Genomic DNA, 20740 nt, shown 5'->3' with positions numbered 1-20740 from the left:
AGACACAAGTTTCTCAAAACAGAGGTGAATGCAACATGATCATCTGAAAACTCATGCTGCGGTCACATTATGACGTTTTTGACGTCTTCTCGTGGGGAAACCATCACTTTTGGTCAGGAGACACAAGTTTTTCAAAACAGAGCTGAATGCAACATGATCATCTGAAAACTCATGCTGCGGTCACATTATGACGTTTTTGACGTCTTCTCGTGGGGAAACCATCACTTTTGGTCAGGAGACACAAGTTTTGTCAAAACAGAGCTGAATGCAACATGATCATCTGAAAACTCATGCTGCGGTCACATTATGACGTTTTTGACGTCTTCTCGTGGGGAAACCATCACTTTTGGTCAGGAGACACAAGTTTTCTCAAAACAGAGTGAATGCAACATGATCATCTGAAAACTCATGCTGCGGTCACATTATGACGTTTTTGACGTTTTCTCGTGGGGAAACCATCACTTTTGGTCAGGAGACACAAGTTTGTCAAAACAGAGGTGAATGCAACATGATCATCTGAAAACTCATGCTGCGGTCACATTATGACGTTTTTGACGTCTTCTCGTGGGGAAACCATCACTTTTGGTCAGGAGACACAAGTTTCTCAAAACAGAGTGAATGCAACATGATCATCTGAAAACTCATGCTGCGGTCACATTATGACGTTTTTGACGTCTTCTCGTGGGGAAACCATCACTTTTGGTCAGGAGACACATTTTTGTCAAAACAGAGGTGAATGCAACATGATCATCTGAAAACTCATGCTGCGGTCACATTATGACGTTTTTGACGTCTTCTCGTGGGGAAACCATCACTTTTGGTCAGGAGACACAAGTTTTCTCAAAACAGAGTAATGCAACATGATCATCTGAAAACTCATGCTGCGGTCACATTATGACGTTTTTGACGTCTTCTCGTGGGGAAACCATCACTTTTGGTCAGGAGACACATTTTTGTCAAAACAGAGTAAATGCAACATGATCATCTGAAAACTCATGCTGCGGTCACATTATGACGTTTTTGACGTCTTTCTCGTGGGGAAACCATCACTTTTGGTCAGGAGACACAAGTTTCTCAAAACAGAGGTGAATGCAACATGATCATCTGAAAACTCATGCTGCGGTCACATTATGACGTTTTTGACGTCTTCTCGTGGGGAAACCATCACTTTTGGTCAGGAGACACAAGTTTTCTCAAAACAGAGCTGAATGCAACATGATCATCTGAAAACTCATGCTGCGGTCACATTATGACGTTTTTGACGTCTTCTCGTGGGGAAACCATCACTTTTGGTCAGGAGACACATTTTTCTCAAAACAGAGGTGAATGCAACATGATCATCTGAAAACTCATGCTGCGGTCACATTATGACGTTTTTGACGTCTTCTCGTGGGGAAACCATCACTTTTGGTCAGGAGACACATTTTTGTCAAAACAGAGCTGAATGCAACATGATCATCTGAAAACTCATGCTGCGGTCACATTATGACGTTTTTGACGTCTTCTCGTGGGGAAACCATCACTTTTGGTCAGGAGACACAAGTTTTCTCAAAACAGAGGTGAATGCAACATGATCATCTGAAAACTCATGCTGCGGTCACATTATGACGTTTTTGACGTCTTCTCGTGGGGAAACCATCACTTTTGGTCAGGAGACACAAGTTTCTCAAAACAGAGCTGAATGCAACATGATCATCTGAAAACTCATGCTGCGGTCACATTATGACGTTTTTGACGTCTTCTCGTGGGGAAACCATCACTTTTGGTCAGGAGACACATTTTCTCAAAACAGAGGTGAATGCAACATGATCATCTGAAAACTCATGCTGCGGTCACATTATGACGTTTTTGACGTCTTCTCGTGGGGAAACCATCACTTTTGGTCAGGAGACACATTTTGTCAAAACAGAGCTGAATGCAACATGATCATCTGAAAACTCATGCTGCGGTCACATTATGACGTTTTTGACGTCTTCTCGTGGGGAAACCATCACTTTTGGTCAGGAGACACAAGTTTTGTCAAAACAGAGCTGAATGCAACATGATCATCTGAAAACTCATGCTGCGGTCACATTATGACGTTTTTGACGTCTTCTCGTGGGGAAACCATCACTTTTGGTCAGGAGACACATTTTCTCAAAACAGAGCTGAATGCAACATGATCATCTGAAAACTCATGCTGCGGTCACATTATGACGTTTTTGACGTCTTCTCGTGGGGAAACCATCACTTTTGGTCAGGAGACACAGTTTTGTCAAAACAGAGCTGAATGCAACATGATCATCTGAAAACTCATGCTGCGGTCACATTATGACGTTTTTGACGTCTTCTCGTGGGGAAACCATCACTTTTGGTCAGGAGACACAAGTTTCTCAAAACAGAGTGAATGCAACATGATCATCTGAAAACTCATGCTGCGGTCACATTATGACGTTTTTGACGTCTTCTCGTGGGGAAACCATCACTTTTGGTCAGGAGACACAATTTTGTCAAAACAGAGCTGAATGCAACATGATCATCTGAAAACTCATGCTGCGGTCACATTATGACGTTTTTGACGTCTTCTCGTGGGGAAACCATCACTTTTGGTCAGGAGACACAAGTTTCTCAAAACAGAGGTGAATGCAACATGATCATCTGAAAACTCATGCTGCGGTCACATTATGACGTTTTTGACGTCTTCTCGTGGGGAAACCATCACTTTTGGTCAGGAGACACAAGTTTCTCAAAACAGAGTTGAATGCAACATGATCATCTGAAAACTCATGCTGCGGTCACATTATGACGTTTTTGACGTCTTCTCGTGGGGAAACCATCACTTTTGGTCAGGAGACACATTTTTGTCAAAACAGAGCTGAATGCAACATGATCATCTGAAAACTCATGCTGCGGTCACATTATGACGTTTTTGACGTCTTCTCGTGGGGAAACCATCACTTTTGGTCAGGAGACACAGTTTTCTCAAAACAGAGGTGAATGCAACATGATCATCTGAAAACTCATGCTGCGGTCACATTATGACGTTTTTGACGTCTTTCTCGTGGGGAAACCATCACTTTTGGTCAGGAGACACAGTTTTCTCAAAACAGATGTGAATGCAACATGATCATCTGAAAACTCATGCTGCGGTCACATTATGACGTTTTTGACGTCTTCTCGTGGGGAAACCATCACTTTTGGTCAGGAGACACAAGTTTGTCAAAACAGAGGTGAATGCAACATGATCATCTGAAAACTCATGCTGCGGTCACATTATGACGTTTTTGACGTCTTCTCGTGGGGAAACCATCACTTTTGGTCAGGAGACACAAGTTTCTCAAAACAGAGGTGAATGCAACATGATCATCTGAAAACTCATGCTGCGGTCACATTATGACGTTTTTGACGTCTTCTCGTGGGGAAACCATCACTTTTGGTCAGGAGACACAAGTTTCTCAAAACAGAGTGAATGCAACATGATCATCTGAAAACTCATGCTGCGGTCACATTATGACGTTTTTGACGTCTTCTCGTGGGGAAACCATCACTTTTGGTCAGGAGACACAAGTTTCTCAAAACAGAGGTGAATGCAACATGATCATCTGAAAACTCATGCTGCGGTCACATTATGACGTTTTTGACGTCTTCTCGTGGGGAAACCATCACTTTTGGTCAGGAGACACATTTTTCTCAAAACAGAGGTGAATGCAACATGATCATCTGAAAACTCATGCTGCGGTCACATTATGACGTTTTTGACGTCTTCTCGTGGGGAAACCATCACTTTTGGTCAGGAGACACAAGTTTTCTCAAAACAGAGGTGAATGCAACATGATCATCTGAAAACTCATGCTGCGGTCACATTATGACGTTTTTGACGTCTTCTCGTGGGGAAACCATCACTTTTGGTCAGGAGACACATTTTGTCAAAACAGAGCTGAATGCAACATGATCATCTGAAAACTCATGCTGCGGTCACATTATGACGTTTTTGACGTCTTCTCGTGGGGAAACCATCACTTTTGGTCAGGAGACACAAGTTTCTCAAAACAGAGTGAATGCAACATGATCATCTGAAAACTCATGCTGCGGTCACATTATGACGTTTTTGACGTCTTCTCGTGGGGAAACCATCACTTTTGGTCAGGAGACACATTTTTGTCAAAACAGAGCTGAATGCAACATGATCATCTGAAAACTCATGCTGCGGTCACATTATGACGTTTTTGACGTCTTCTCGTGGGGAAACCATCACTTTTGGTCAGGAGACACAGTTTTCTCAAAACAGAGGTGAATGCAACATGATCATCTGAAAACTCATGCTGCGGTCACATTATGACGTTTTTGACGTCTTCTCGTGGGGAAACCATCACTTTTGGTCAGGAGACACAAGTTTCTCAAAACAGAGGTGAATGCAACATGATCATCTGAAAACTCATGCTGCGGTCACATTATGACGTTTTTGACGTCTTCTCGTGGGGAAACCATCACTTTTGGTCAGGAGACACATTTTCTCAAAACAGAGCTGAATGCAACATGATCATCTGAAAACTCATGCTGCGGTCACATTATGACGTTTTTGACGTCTTCTCGTGGGGAAACCATCACTTTTGGTCAGGAGACACAAGTTTCTCAAAACAGAGGTGAATGCAACATGATCATCTGAAAACTCATGCTGCGGTCACATTATGACGTTTTTGACGTCTTCTCGTGGGGAAACCATCACTTTTGGTCAGGAGACACAAGTTTCTCAAAACAGAGTGAATGCAACATGATCATCTGAAAACTCATGCTGCGGTCACATTATGACGTTTTTGACGTCTTCTCGTGGGGAAACCATCACTTTTGGTCAGGAGACACAGTTTTGTCAAAACAGAGTGAATGCAACATGATCATCTGAAAACTCATGCTGCGGTCACATTATGACGTTTTTGACGTCTTCTCGTGGGGAAACCATCACTTTTGGTCAGGAGACACATTTTTGTCAAAACAGAGCTGAATGCAACATGATCATCTGAAAACTCATGCTGCGGTCACATTATGACGTTTTTGACGTCTTCTCGTGGGGAAACCATCACTTTTGGTCAGGAGACACATTTTGTCAAAACAGAGGTGAATGCAACATGATCATCTGAAAACTCATGCTGCGGTCACATTATGACGTTTTTGACGTCTTCTCGTGGGGAAACCATCACTTTTGGTCAGGAGACACAGTTTTGTCAAAACAGAGCTGAATGCAACATGATCATCTGAAAACTCATGCTGCGGTCACATTATGACGTTTTTGACGTCTTCTCGTGGGGAAACCATCACTTTTGGTCAGGAGACACATTTTGTCAAAACAGAGGTGAATGCAACATGATCATCTGAAAACTCATGCTGCGGTCACATTATGACGTTTTTGACGTCTTCTCGTGGGGAAACCATCACTTTTGGTCAGGAGACACAAGTTTTCTCAAAACAGAGTGAATGCAACATGATCATCTGAAAACTCATGCTGCGGTCACATTATGACGTTTTTGACGTCTTCTCGTGGGGAAACCATCACTTTTGGTCAGGAGACACATTTTTCTCAAAACAGAGGTGAATGCAACATGATCATCTGAAAACTCATGCTGCGGTCACATTATGACGTTTTTGACGTCTTCTCGTGGGGAAACCATCACTTTTGGTCAGGAGACACAATTTTCTCAAAACAGAGCTGAATGCAACATGATCATCTGAAAACTCATGCTGCGGTCACATTATGACGTTTTTGACGTCTTCTCGTGGGGAAACCATCACTTTTGGTCAGGAGACACATTTTTGTCAAAACAGAGCTGAATGCAACATGATCATCTGAAAACTCATGCTGCGGTCACATTATGACGTTTTTGACGTCTTCTCGTGGGGAAACCATCACTTTTGGTCAGGAGACACAGTTTTGTCAAAACAGAGCTGAATGCAACATGATCATCTGAAAACTCATGCTGCGGTCACATTATGACGTTTTTGACGTCTTCTCGTGGGGAAACCATCACTTTTGGTCAGGAGACACAGTTTCTCAAAACAGAAGTGAATGCAACATGATCATCTGAAAACTCATGCTGCGGTCACATTATGACGTTTTTGACGTCTTCTCGTGGGGAAACCATCACTTTTGGTCAGGAGACACATTTTGTCAAAACAGAGCTGAATGCAACATGATCATCTGAAAACTCATGCTGCGGTCACATTATGACGTTTTTGACGTCTTCTCGTGGGGAAACCATCACTTTTGGTCAGGAGACACAAGTTTCTCAAAACAGAGCTGAATGCAACATGATCATCTGAAAACTCATGCTGCGGTCACATTATGACGTTTTTGACGTCTTCTCGTGGGGAAACCATCACTTTTGGTCAGGAGACACATTTTTGTCAAAACAGAGGTGAATGCAACATGATCATCTGAAAACTCATGCTGCGGTCACATTATGACGTTTTTGACGTCTTCTCGTGGGGAAACCATCACTTTTGGTCAGGAGACACAAGTTTCTCAAAACAGAGGTGAATGCAACATGATCATCTGAAAACTCATGCTGCGGTCACATTATGACGTTTTTGACGTCTTCTCGTGGGGAAACCATCACTTTTGGTCAGGAGACACATTTTTGTCAAAACAGAGCTGAATGCAACATGATCATCTGAAAACTCATGCTGCGGTCACATTATGACGTTTTTGACGTCTTCTCGTGGGGAAACCATCACTTTTGGTCAGGAGACACATTTTTGTCAAAACAGAGCTGAATGCAACATGATCATCTGAAAACTCATGCTGCGGTCACATTATGACGTTTTTGACGTCTTCTCGTGGGGAAACCATCACTTTTGGTCAGGAGACACATTTTTCTCAAAACAGAGGTGAATGCAACATGATCATCTGAAAACTCATGCTGCGGTCACATTATGACGTTTTTGACGTCTTCTCGTGGGGAAACCATCACTTTTGGTCAGGAGACACATTTTTGTCAAAACAGAGCTGAATGCAACATGATCATCTGAAAACTCATGCTGCGGTCACATTATGACGTTTTTGACGTCTTCTCGTGGGGAAACCATCACTTTTGGTCAGGAGACACAGTTTTCTCAAAACAGAGGTGAATGCAACATGATCATCTGAAAACTCATGCTGCGGTCACATTATGACGTTTTTGACGTCTTCTCGTGGGGAAACCATCACTTTTGGTCAGGAGACACATTTTTGTCAAAACAGAGTGAATGCAACATGATCATCTGAAAACTCATGCTGCGGTCACATTATGACGTTTTTGACGTCTTCTCGTGGGGAAACCATCACTTTTGGTCAGGAGACACATTTTTCTCAAAACAGAGGTGAATGCAACATGATCATCTGAAAACTCATGCTGCGGTCACATTATGACGTTTTTGACGTCTTCTCGTGGGGAAACCATCACTTTTGGTCAGGAGACACATTTTGTCAAAACAGAGGTGAATGCAACATGATCATCTGAAAACTCATGCTGCGGTCACATTATGACGTTTTTGACGTCTTCTCGTGGGGAAACCATCACTTTTGGTCAGGAGACACATTTTTGTCAAAACAGAGGTGAATGCAACATGATCATCTGAAAACTCATGCTGCGGTCACATTATGACGTTTTTGACGTCTTCTCGTGGGGAAACCATCACTTTTGGTCAGGAGACACAAGTTTCTCAAAACAGAGGTGAATGCAACATGATCATCTGAAAACTCATGCTGCGGTCACATTATGACGTTTTTGACGTCTTCTCGTGGGGAAACCATCACTTTTGGTCAGGAGACACAATTTTTGTCAAAACAGAGCTGAATGCAACATGATCATCTGAAAACTCATGCTGCGGTCACATTATGACGTTTTTGACGTCTTCTCGTGGGGAAACCATCACTTTTGGTCAGGAGACACAAGTTTTCTCAAAACAGAGGTGAATGCAACATGATCATCTGAAAACTCATGCTGCGGTCACATTATGACGTTTTTGACGTCTTCTCGTGGGGAAACCATCACTTTTGGTCAGGAGACACATTTTGTCAAAACAGAGGTGAATGCAACATGATCATCTGAAAACTCATGCTGCGGTCACATTATGACGTTTTTGACGTCTTCTCGTGGGGAAACCATCACTTTTGGTCAGGAGACACATTTTGTCAAAACAGAGCTGAATGCAACATGATCATCTGAAAACTCATGCTGCGGTCACATTATGACGTTTTTGACGTCTTCTCGTGGGGAAACCATCACTTTTGGTCAGGAGACACATTTTTGTCAAAACAGAGCTGAATGCAACATGATCATCTGAAAACTCATGCTGCGGTCACATTATGACGTTTTTGACGTCTTCTCGTGGGGAAACCATCACTTTTGGTCAGGAGACACAAGTTTCTCAAAACAGAGGTGAATGCAACATGATCATCTGAAAACTCATGCTGCGGTCACATTATGACGTTTTTGACGTCTTCTCGTGGGGAAACCATCACTTTTGGTCAGGAGACACAGTTTTGTCAAAACAGAGCTGAATGCAACATGATCATCTGAAAACTCATGCTGCGGTCACATTATGACGTTTTTGACGTCTTCTCGTGGGGAAACCATCACTTTTGGTCAGGAGACACATTTTGTCAAAACAGAGTGAATGCAACATGATCATCTGAAAACTCATGCTGCGGTCACATTATGACGTTTTTGACGTCTTCTCGTGGGGAAACCATCACTTTTGGTCAGGAGACACAATTTTCTCAAAACAGAGTGAATGCAACATGATCATCTGAAAACTCATGCTGCGGTCACATTATGACGTTTTTGACGTCTTCTCGTGGGGAAACCATCACTTTTGGTCAGGAGACACAGTTTTCTCAAAACAGAGGTGAATGCAACATGATCATCTGAAAACTCATGCTGCGGTCACATTATGACGTTTTTGACGTCTTCTCGTGGGGAAACCATCACTTTTGGTCAGGAGACACAAGTTTCTCAAAACAGAGGTGAATGCAACATGATCATCTGAAAACTCATGCTGCGGTCACATTATGACGTTTTTGACGTCTTCTCGTGGGGAAACCATCACTTTTGGTCAGGAGACACATTTTTGTCAAAACAGAGCTGAATGCAACATGATCATCTGAAAACTCATGCTGCGGTCACATTATGACGTTTTTGACGTCTTCTCGTGGGGAAACCATCACTTTTGGTCAGGAGACACAGTTTTGTCAAAACAGAGTGAATGCAACATGATCATCTGAAAACTCATGCTGCGGTCACATTATGACGTTTTTGACGTCTTCTCGTGGGGAAACCATCACTTTTGGTCAGGAGACACAAGTTTTCTCAAAACAGAGGTGAATGCAACATGATCATCTGAAAACTCATGCTGCGGTCACATTATGACGTTTTTGACGTCTTCTCGTGGGGAAACCATCACTTTTGGTCAGGAGACACATTTTTGTCAAAACAGAGCTGAATGCAACATGATCATCTGAAAACTCATGCTGCGGTCACATTATGACGTTTTTGACGTCTTCTCGTGGGGAAACCATCACTTTTGGTCAGGAGACACAATTTTTCTCAAAACAGAGCTGAATGCAACATGATCATCTGAAAACTCATGCTGCGGTCACATTATGACGTTTTTGACGTCTTCTCGTGGGGAAACCATCACTTTTGGTCAGGAGACACAAGTTTCTCAAAACAGAGTGAATGCAACATGATCATCTGAAAACTCATGCTGCGGTCACATTATGACGTTTTTGACGTCTTCTCGTGGGGAAACCATCACTTTTGGTCAGGAGACACATTTTTGTCAAAACAGAGCTGAATGCAACATGATCATCTGAAAACTCATGCTGCGGTCACATTATGACGTTTTTGACGTCTTCTCGTGGGGAAACCATCACTTTTGGTCAGGAGACACAGTTTCTCAAAACAGAGTGAATGCAACATGATCATCTGAAAACTCATGCTGCGGTCACATTATGACGTTTTTGACGTCTTCTCGTGGGGAAACCATCACTTTTGGTCAGGAGACACAAGTTTTCTCAAAACAGAGCTGAATGCAACATGATCATCTGAAAACTCATGCTGCGGTCACATTATGACGTTTTTGACGTCTTCTCGTGGGGAAACCATCACTTTTGGTCAGGAGACACAAGTTTCTCAAAACAGAGGTGAATGCAACATGATCATCTGAAAACTCATGCTGCGGTCACATTATGACGTTTTTGACGTCTTCTCGTGGGGAAACCATCACTTTTGGTCAGGAGACACAATTTTCTCAAAACAGAGGTGAATGCAACATGATCATCTGAAAACTCATGCTGCGGTCACATTATGACGTTTTTGACGTCTTCTCGTGGGGAAACCATCACTTTTGGTCAGGAGACACATTTTGTCAAAACAGAGGTGAATGCAACATGATCATCTGAAAACTCATGCTGCGGTCACATTATGACGTTTTTGACGTCTTCTCGTGGGGAAACCATCACTTTTGGTCAGGAGACACATTTTTGTCAAAACAGAGGTGAATGCAACATGATCATCTGAAAACTCATGCTGCGGTCACATTATGACGTTTTTGACGTCTTCTCGTGGGGAAACCATCACTTTTGGTCAGGAGACACATTTTTGTCAAAACAGAGCTGAATGCAACATGATCATCTGAAAACTCATGCTGCGGTCACATTATGACGTTTTTGACGTCTTCTCGTGGGGAAACCATCACTTTTGGTCAGGAGACACAAGTTTCTCAAAACAGAGTAATGCAACATGATCATCTGAAAACTCATGCTGCGGTCACATTATGACGTTTTTGACGTCTTCTCGTGGGGAAACCATCACTTTTGGTCAGGAGACACATTTTTGTCAAAACAGAGTGAATGCAACATGATCATCTGAAAACTCATGCTGCGGTCACATTATGACGTTTTTGACGTCTTCTCGTGGGGAAACCATCACTTTTGGTCAGGAGACACAAGTTTCTCAAAACAGAGGTGAATGCAACATGATCATCTGAAAACTCATGCTGCGGTCACATTATGACGTTTTTGACGTCTTCTCGTGGGGAAACCATCACTTTTGGTCAGGAGACACATTTTGTCAAAACAGAGCTGAATGCAACATGATCATCTGAAAACTCATGCTGCGGTCACATTATGACGTTTTTGACGTCTTCTCGTGGGGAAACCATCACTTTTGGTCAGGAGACACATTTTTGTCAAAACAGAGGTGAATGCAACATGATCATCTGAAAACTCATGCTGCGGTCACATTATGACGTTTTTGACGTCTTCTCGTGGGGAAACCATCACTTTTGGTCAGGAGACACATTTTTGTCAAAACAGAGCTGAATGCAACATGATCATCTGAAAACTCATGCTGCGGTCACATTATGACGTTTTTGACGTCTTCTCGTGGGGAAACCATCACTTTTGGTCAGGAGACACAAGTTTTGTCAAAACAGAGTGAATGCAACATGATCATCTGAAAACTCATGCTGCGGTCACATTATGACGTTTTTGACGTCTTCTCGTGGGGAAACCATCACTTTTGGTCAGGAGACACAAGTTTTCTCAAAACAGAGTAAATGCAACATGATCATCTGAAAACTCATGCTGCGGTCACATTATGACGTTTTTGACGTCTTCTCGTGGGGAAACCATCACTTTTGGTCAGGAGACACAAGTTTTCTCAAAACAGAGGTGAATGCAACATGATCATCTGAAAACTCATGCTGCGGTCACATTATGACGTTTTTGACGTCTTCTCGTGGGGAAACCATCACTTTTGGTCAGGAGACACAGTTTCTCAAAACAGAGGTGAATGCAACATGATCATCTGAAAACTCATGCTGCGGTCACATTATGACGTTTTTGACGTCTTCTCGTGGGGAAACCATCACTTTTGGTCAGGAGACACATTTTGTCAAAACAGAGGTGAATGCAACATGATCATCTGAAAACTCATGCTGCGGTCACATTATGACGTTTTTGACGTCTTCTCGTGGGGAAACCATCACTTTTGGTCAGGAGACACATTTTTGTCAAAACAGAGCTGAATGCAACATGATCATCTGAAAACTCATGCTGCGGTCACATTATGACGTTTTTGACGTCTTCTCGTGGGGAAACCATCACTTTTGGTCAGGAGACACATTTTTCTCAAAACAGAGGTGAATGCAACATGATCATCTGAAAACTCATGCTGCGGTCACATTATGACGTTTTTGACGTCTTCTCGTGGGGAAACCATCACTTTTGGTCAGGAGACACATTTTGTCAAAACAGAGCTGAATGCAACATGATCATCTGAAAACTCATGCTGCGGTCACATTATGACGTTTTTGACGTCTTCTCGTGGGGAAACCATCACTTTTGGTCAGGAGACACAAGTTTGTCAAAACAGAGTGAATGCAACATGATCATCTGAAAACTCATGCTGCGGTCACATTATGACGTTTTTGACGTCTTCTCGTGGGGAAACCATCACTTTTGGTCAGGAGACACAGTTTTCTCAAAACAGAGGTGAATGCAACATGATCATCTGAAAACTCATGCTGCGGTCACATTATGACGTTTTTGACGTCTTCTCGTGGGGAAACCATCACTTTTGGTCAGGAGACACAGTTTTCTCAAAACAGAGTGAAATGCAACATGATCATCTGAAAACTCATGCTGCGGTCACATTATGACGTTTTTGACGTCTTCTCGTGGGGAAACCATCACTTTTGGTCAGGAGACACATTTTTTCTCAAAACAGAGGTGAATGCAACATGATCATCTGAAAACTCATGCTGCGGTCACATTATGACGTTTTTGACGTCTTCTCGTGGGGAAACCATCACTTTTGGTCAGGAGACACATTTTTCTCAAAACAGAGGTGAATGCAACATGATCATCTGAAAACTCATGCTGCGGTCACATTATGACGTTTTTGACGTCTTCTCGTGGGGAAACCATCACTTTTGGTCAGGAGACACAGTTTTCTCAAAACAGAGGTGAATGCAACATGATCATCTGAAAACTCATGCTGCGGTCACATTATGACGTTTTTGACGTCTTCTCGTGGGGAAACCATCACTTTTGGTCAGGAGACACAAGTTTCTCAAAACAGAGGTGAATGCAACATGATCATCTGAAAACTCATGCTGCGGTCACATTATGACGTTTTTGACGTCTTCTCGTGGGGAAACCATCACTTTTGGTCAGGAGACACATTTTTGTCAAAACAGAGCTGAATGCAACATGATCATCTGAAAACTCATGCTGCGGTCACATTATGACGTTTTTGACGTCTTCTCGTGGGGAAACCATCACTTTTGGTCAGGAGACACATTTTTGTCAAAACAGAGCTGAATGCAACATGATCATCTGAAAACTCATGCTGCGGTCACATTATGACGTTTTTGACGTCTTCTCGTGGGGAAACCATCACTTTTGGTCAGGAGACACAGTTTTCTCAAAACAGAGTGAATGCAACATGATCATCTGAAAACTCATGCTGCGGTCACATTATGACGTTTTTGACGTCTTCTCGTGGGGAAACCATCACTTTTGGTCAGGAGACACATTTTTGTCAAAACAGAGCTGAATGCAACATGATCATCTGAAAACTCATGCTGCGGTCACATTATGACGTTTTTGACGTCTTCTCGTGGGGAAACCATCACTTTTGGTCAGGAGACACAAGTTTTCTCAAAACAGAGTGAATGCAACATGATCATCTGAAAACTCATGCTGCGGTCACATTATGACGTTTTTGACGTCTTCTCGTGGGGAAACCATCACTTTTGGTCAGGAGACACAGTTTTGTCAAAACAGAGCTGAATGCAACATGATCATCTGAAAACTCATGCTGCGGTCACATTATGACGTTTTTGACGTCTTCTCGTGGGGAAACCATCACTTTTGGTCAGGAGACACATTTTTGTCAAAACAGAGCTGAATGCAACATGATCATCTGAAAACTCATGCTGCGGTCACATTATGACGTTTTTGACGTCTTCTCGTGGGGAAACCATCACTTTTGGTCAGGAGACACAGTTTTGTCAAAACAGAGCTGAATGCAACATGATCATCTGAAAACTCATGCTGCGGTCACATTATGACGTTTTTGACGTCTTCTCGTGGGGAAACCATCACTTTTGGTCAGGAGACACAGTTTTCTCAAAACAGAGGTGAATGCAACATGATCATCTGAAAACTCATGCTGCGGTCACATTATGACGTTTTTGACGTCTTCTCGTGGGGAAACCATCACTTTTGGTCAGGAGACACATTTTTGTCAAAACAGAGCTGAATGCAACATGATCATCTGAAAACTCATGCTGCGGTCACATTATGACGTTTTTGACGTCTTCTCGTGGGGAAACCATCACTTTTGGTCAGGAGACACAAGTTTTGTCAAAACAGAGTGAATGCAACATGATCATCTGAAAACTCATGCTGCGGTCACATTATGACGTTTTTGACGTCTTCTCGTGGGGAAACCATCACTTTTGGTCAGGAGACACAAGTTTCTCAAAACAGAGCTGAATGCAACATGATCATCTGAAAACTCATGCTGCGGTCACATTATGACGTTTTTGACGTCTTCTCGTGGGGAAACCATCACTTTTGGTCAGGAGACACAATTTTGTCAAAACAGAGCTGAATGCAACATGATCATCTGAAAACTCATGCTGCGGTCACATTATGACGTTTTTGACGTCTTCTCGTGGGGAAACCATCACTTTTGGTCAGGAGACACATTTTTGTCAAAACAGAGCTGAATGCAACATGATCATCTGAAAACTCATGCTGCGGTCACATTATGACGTTTTTGACGTTTCTCGTGGGGAAACCATCACTTTTGGTCAGGAGACACATTTTTGTCAAAACAGAGCTGAATGCAACATGATCATCTGAAAACTCATGCTGCGGTCACATTATGACGTTTTTGACGTCTTCTCGTGGGGAAACCATCACTTTTGGTCAGGAGACACATTTTGTCAAAACAGAGCTGAATGCAACATGATCATCTGAAAACTCATGCTGCGGTCACATTATGACGTTTTTGACGTCTTCTCGTGGGGAAACCATCACTTTTGGTCAGGAGACACAAGTTTTCTCAAAACAGAGTGAATGCAACATGATCATCTGAAAACTCATGCTGCGGTCACATTATGACGTTTTTGACGTTTTCTCGTGGGGAAACCATCACTTTTGGTCAGGAGACACAAGTTTCTCAAAACAGAGCTGAATGCAACATGATCATCTGAAAACTCATGCTGCGGTCACATTATGACGTTTTTGACGTTTTCTCGTGGGGAAACCATCACTTTTGGTCAGGAGACACAAGTTTGCTCAAAACAGAGCTGAATGCAACATGATCATCTGAAAACTCATGCTGCGGTCACATTATGACGTTTTTGACGTTTTCTCGTGGGGAAACCATCACTTTTGGTCAGGAGACACATTTTTGTCAAAACAGAGCTGAATGCAACATGATCATCTGAAAACTCATGCTGCGGTCACATTATGACGTTTTTGACGTCTTCTCGTGGGGAAACCATCACTTTTGGTCAGGAGACACATTTTGTCAAAACAGAGCTGAATGCAACATGATCATCTGAAAACTCATGCTGCGGTCACATTATGACGTTTTTGACGTCTTCTCGTGGGGAAACCATCACTTTTGGTCAGGAGACACAAGTTTGTCAAAACAGAGGTGAATGCAACATGATCATCTGAAAACTCATGCTGCGGTCACATTATGACGTTTTTGACGTCTTCTCGTGGGGAAACCATCACTTTTGGTCAGGAGACACAAGTTTCTCAAAACAGAGTAATGCAACATGATCATCTGAAAACTCATGCTGCGGTCACATTATGACGTTTTTGACGTCTTCTCGTGGGGAAACCATCACTTTTGGTCAGGAGACACAAGTTTCTCAAAACAGATGTAAATGCAACATGATCATCTGAAAACTCATGCTGCGGTCACATTATGACGTTTTTGACGTCTTCTCGTGGGGAAACCATCACTTTTGGTCAGGAGACACAAGTTTTCTCAAAACAGAGTGAATGCAACATGATCATCTGAAAACTCATGCTGCGGTCACATTATGACGTTTTTGACGTCTTCTCGTGGGGAAACCATCACTTTTGGTCAGGAGACACATTTTTGTCAAAACAGAGCTGAATGCAACATGATCATCTGAAAACTCATGCTGCGGTCACATTATGACGTTTTTGACGTCTTCTCGTGGGGAAACCATCACTTTTGGTCAGGAGACACAAGTTTCTCAAAACAGAGTGAATGCAACATGATCATCTGAAAACTCATGCTGCGGTCACATTATGACGTTTTTGACGTCTTCTCGTGGGGAAACCATCACTTTTGGTCAGGAGACACATTTTTGTCAAAACAGAGGTGAATGCAACATGATCATCTGAAAACTCATGCTGCGGTCACATTATGACGTTTTTGACGTCTTCTCGTGGGGAAACCATCACTTTTGGTCAGGAGACACAGTTTTCTCAAAACAGAGGTGAATGCAACATGATCATCTGAAAACTCATGCTGCGGTCACATTATGACGTTTTTGACGTCTTCTCGTGGGGAAACCATCACTTTTGGTCAGGAGACACATTTTTGTCAAAACAGAGCTGAATGCAACATGATCATCTGAAAACTCATGCTGCGGTCACATTATGACGTTTTTGACGTCTTCTCGTGGGGAAACCATCACTTTTGGTCAGGAGACACATTTTTGTCAAAACAGAGCTGAATGCAACATGATCATCTGAAAACTCATGCTGCGGTCACATTATGACGTTTTTGACGTCTTCTCGTGGGGAAACCATCACTTTTGGTCAGGAGACACAAGTTTGTCAAAACAGAGGTGAATGCAACATGATCATCTGAAAACTCATGCTGCGGTCACATTATGACGTTTTTGACGTCTTCTCGTGGGGAAACCATCACTTTTGGTCAGGAGACACAAGTTTCTCAAAACAGAGTAAATGCAACATGATCATCTGAAAACTCATGCTGCGGTCACATTATGACGTTTTTGACGTCTTCTCGTGGGGAAACCATCACTTTTGGTCAGGAGACACATTTTTGTCAAAACAGAGCTGAATGCAACATGATCATCTGAAAACTCATGCTGCGGTCACATTATGACGTTTTTGACGTTCTTCTCGTGGGGAAACCATCACTTTTGGTCAGGAGACACAAGTTTTCTCAAAACAGAGTGAATGCAACATGATCATCTGAAAACTCATGCTGCGGTCACATTATGACGTTTTTGACGTCTTCTCGTGGGGAAACCATCACTTTTGGTCAGGAGACACAAGTTTTCTCAAAACAGAGGTGAATGCAACATGATCATCTGAAAACTCATGCTGCGGTCACATTATGACGTTTTTGACGTCTTCTCGTGGGGAAACCATCACTTTTGGTCAGGAGACACATTTTGTCAAAACAGAGCTGAATGCAACATGATCATCTGAAAACTCATGCTGCGGTCACATTATGACGTTTTTGACGTCTTCTCGTGGGGAAACCATCACTTTTGGTCAGGAGACACATTTTTGTCAAAACAGAGCTGAATGCAACATGATCATCTGAAAACTCATGCTGCGGTCACATTATGACGTTTTTGACGTCTTCTCGTGGGGAAACCATCACTTTTGGTCAGGAGACACAAGTTTTGTCAAAACAGAGTGAATGCAACATGATCATCTGAAAACTCATGCTGCGGTCACATTATGACGTTTTTGACGTCTTCTCGTGGGGAAACCATCACTTTTGGTCAGGAGACACAGTTTTCTCAAAACAGAGGTGAATGCAACATGATCATCTGAAAACTCATGCTGCGGTCACATTATGACGTTTTTGACGTCTTCTCGTGGGGAAACCATCACTTTTGGTCAGGAGACACATTTTGTCAAAACAGAGCTGAATGCAACATGATCATCTGAAAACTCATGCTGCGGTCACATTATGACGTTTTTGACGTCTTCTCGTGGGGAAACCATCACTTTTGGTCAGGAGACACAAGTTTTTCAAAACAGAGGTGAATGCAACATGATCATCTGAAAACTCATGCTGCGGTCACATTATGACGTTTTTGACGTCTTCTCGTGGGGAAACCATCACTTTTGGTCAGGAGACACATTTTTGTCAAAACAGAGCTGAATGCAACATGATCATCTGAAAACTCATGCTGCGGTCACATTATGACGTTTTTGACGTCTTCTCGTGGGGAAACCATCACTTTTGGTCAGGAGACACAAGTTTCTCAAAACAGAGGTGAATGCAACATGATCATCTGAAAACTCATGCTGCGGTCACATTATGACGTTTTTGACGTCTTCTCGTGGGGAAACCATCACTTTTGGTCAGGAGACACATTTTTGTCAAAACAGAGCTGAATGCAACATGATCATCTGAAAACTCATGCTGCGGTCACATTATGACGTTTTTGACGTCTTCTCGTGGGGAAACCATCACTTTTGGTCAGGAGACACATTTTTGTCAAAACAGAGCTGAATGCAACATGATCATCTGAAAACTCATGCTGCGGTCACATTATGACGTTTTTGACGTTTTCTCGTGGGGAAACCATCACTTTTGGTCAGGAGACACAGTTTTGTCAAAACAGAGGTGAATGCAACATGATCATCTGAAAACTCATGCTGCGGTCACATTATGACGTTTTTGACGTCTTCTCGTGGGGAAACCATCACTTTTGGTCAGGAGACACAAGTTTTCTCAAAACAGAGTGAATGCAACATGATCATCTGAAAACTCATGCTGCGGTCACATTATGACGTTTTTGACGTCTTCTCGTGGGGAAACCATCACTTTTGGTCAGGAGACACATTTTTTCTCAAAACAGAGGTGAATGCAACATGATCATCTGAAAACTCATGCTGCGGTCACATTATGACGTTTTTGACGTTTTCTCGTGGGGAAACCATCACTTTTGGTCAGGAGACACAAGTTTCTCAAAACAGAAGTGAATGCAACATGATCATCTGAAAACTCATGCTGCGGTCACATTATGACGTTTTTGACGTCTTCTCGTGGGGAAACCATCACTTTTGGTCAGGAGACACATTTTTGTCAAAACAGAGGTGAATGCAACATGATCATCTGAAAACTCATGCTGCGGTCACATTATGACGTTTTTGACGTCTTCTCGTGGGGAAACCATCACTTTTGGTCAGGAGACACATTTTTGTCAAAACAGAGCTGAATGCAACATGATCATCTGAAAACTCATGCTGCGGTCACATTATGACGTTTTTGACGTCTTCTCGTGGGGAAACCATCACTTTTGGTCAGGAGACACATTTTGTCAAAACAGAGCTGAATGCAACATGATCATCTGAAAACTCATGCTGCGGTCACATTATGACGTTTTTGACGTCTTCTCGTGGGGAAACCATCACTTTTGGTCAGGAGACACATTTTGTCAAAACAGAGCTGAATGCAACATGATCATCTGAAAACTCATGCTGCGGTCACATTATGACGTTTTTGACGTCTTCTCGTGGGGAAACCATCACTTTTGGTCAGGAGACACAGTTTGTCAAAACAGAGGTGAATGCAACATGATCATCTGAAAACTCATGCTGCGGTCACATTATGACGTTTTTGACGTCTTCTCGTGGGGAAACCATCACTTTTGGTCAGGAGACACATTTTTGTCAAAACAGAGCTGAATGCAACATGATCATCTGAAAACTCATGCTGCGGTCACATTATGACGTTTTTGACGTCTTCTCGTGGGGAAACCATCACTTTTGGTCAGGAGACACAGTTTTCTCAAAACAGAGCTGAATGCAACATGATCATCTGAAAACTCATGCTGCGGTCACATTATGACGTTTTTGACGTCTTCTCGTGGGGAAACCATCACTTTTGGTCAGGAGACACAAGTTTCTCAAAACAGAGTGAATGCAACATGATCATCTGAAAACTCATGCTGCGGTCACATTATGACGTTTTTGACGTCTTCTCGTGGGGAAACCATCACTTTTGGTCAGGAGACACAAGTTTCTCAAAACAGAGGTGAATGCAACATGATCATCTGAAAACTCATGCTGCGGTCACATTATGACGTTTTTGACGTCTTCTCGTGGGGAAACCATCACTTTTGGTCAGGAGACACATTTTTCTCAAAACAGAGGTGAATGCAACATGATCATCTGAAAACTCATGCTGCGGTCACATTATGACGTTTTTGACGTCTTCTCGTGGGGAAACCATCACTTTTGGTCAGGAGACACATTTTTGTCAAAACAGAGCTGAATGCAACATGATCATCTGAAAACTCATGCTGCGGTCACATTATGACGTTTTTGACGTCTTCTCGTGGGGAAACCATCACTTTTGGTCAGGAGACACAAGTTTGTCAAAACAGAGGTGAATGCAACATGATCATCTGAAAACTCATGCTGCGGTCACATTATGACGTTTTTGACGTCTTCTCGTGGGGAAACCATCACTTTTGGTCAGGAGACACAAGTTTCTCAAAACAGAAGTAAATGCAACATGATCATCTGAAAACTCATGCTGCGGTCACATTATGACGTTTTTGACGTCTTCTCGTGGGGAAACCATCACTTTTGGTCAGGAGACACATTTTTGTCAAAACAGAGGTGAATGCAACATGATCATCTGAAAACTCATGCTGCGGTCACATTATGACGTTTTTGACGTCTTCTCGTGGGGAAACCATCACTTTTGGTCAGGAGACA

The sequence above is a fragment of the Takifugu rubripes genome, unplaced genomic scaffold, assembly GCF_901000725.2.
Source record: "Takifugu rubripes unplaced genomic scaffold, fTakRub1.2, whole genome shotgun sequence".
Lineage (NCBI taxonomy): Eukaryota > Metazoa > Chordata > Actinopteri > Tetraodontiformes > Tetraodontidae > Takifugu > Takifugu rubripes.
The sequence above is the reverse complement of the archived record's forward strand: the minus strand, read 5'-3'. Positions refer to the sequence as shown.